This window comes from Grus americana, chromosome 27 (genome assembly GCF_028858705.1).
Source record: "Grus americana isolate bGruAme1 chromosome 27, bGruAme1.mat, whole genome shotgun sequence".
Taxonomy (NCBI): domain Eukaryota; kingdom Metazoa; phylum Chordata; class Aves; order Gruiformes; family Gruidae; genus Grus; species Grus americana.
The window spans coordinates 906308-907692 of record NC_072878.1 but is presented as its reverse complement, the minus strand read 5'-3'; positions in this window follow the sequence as shown (position 1 = coordinate 907692).

Below are 1385 nucleotides of genomic sequence, written 5' to 3'. Positions count from 1 at the left end.
TGAGAGCAGCCCTGAGGAGAGCCTTGGGAGAGCCCTGAGCCTTGGGCGTGTTGGTGATGAGAAGCTCAACATGAGCCGGCAATGAGCGCCTGCAGCCCAGAAAGCCAACCGTGTCCTGGGCTGCATCAAATGCAGCGTGACCAGCAGGTCAAGGGAGGGGACTCTGTCACTCTGCTCTGCTCTCATGAGACCCCACCTGCAGGACTGCGTCCAGCTCTGGGGTCCCCAGTACAAGAAAGACATGGAGCTGTTGGTGTGAGTCCAGAGGAGGCCAGGAAGATGATCAGAGGGCTGGAGCACCTCTCCTGTGAAGACATACTGAGAGAGTTGGGTTTGTTTAGCATGGAGAAGAGAAGGTTCTGGGGAGACCTAATTCTTTCTAGGTCTTCCAGTACCTGAATGGGGCCTACAGGAAAGCTGGAGAGGGACTGTTTATCCGGGAGTGTCGTGATAGGACAAAGGGGAATTGGGTTTAAGCTAAAAGAGGGTAGATTCACACTAGATGTTTGGAAGAAATTCTTCATTGTGAGGGTGGTGAGGCACTGGAACAGGTTGCCCAGAGAAGCTGTGGATGCCCCATCCCTGGATGGTTTGAAGGCCAGGTTGGATGGAGCTTTGGGCAGCCTGGTCTAGTGGAGGGTATCCCTGGCCATGGCAGAGGGGCTGGAACTAGATGACCTTTGAGGTCCCTTCCAAACCCAAGCCATTCTGTGATGATTCTATGATGATTCTAACAGAAGGAGACATTCAGAAAGCTGGTCAAAATCTCCTTTTATGAAGGAAAAAGAAACAAACAAACAAACAACCCCCCCCCCAACACCAGTTTAGACTTAAACAACAGATGAGCAGAGCTTTAAGTGATGTGGAGGGAAGTGATGCCATCTGTCCCAGGTAAGTTTTTGTACTCCAGTGATAGAACAGAGTGGGGTAAATTCAGTGTTATAATCACAGTCAGTTCCTTGGCAGGTAGAACTGGTGGAGAATTTTTATTGTCATTCCTGTTCTGTCTAGTGAGAGGGTGCATACAGAGTGCGTATAACAGAAAGAATCTCAGAAGATTATGAAAAAGTGAAAGATTTGAAACAGGGAGGAAATACCTTAAGAGAAGAGAAGAAAGAGAAGAGAAGAGAAGAGAAGAGAAGAGAAGAGAAGAGAAGAGAAGAGAAGAGAAGAGAAGAGAAGAGTTCAAGCTGGAAGGGACCATCTACTCCAACTGCAGAACAGGGCTATAATCACTCAAGCCATTAAAGGTCAAAGGGGCTTTGGATTATTGGGTGTGCAGTCACTGGTGTGTACATGTTCTGGCAGGGGCTTTTCCAAAGGCAACCATCACCTCAGCCGATGTACCCCCACTGTGAACTTATCCACAGGTCACTGTCCATTTG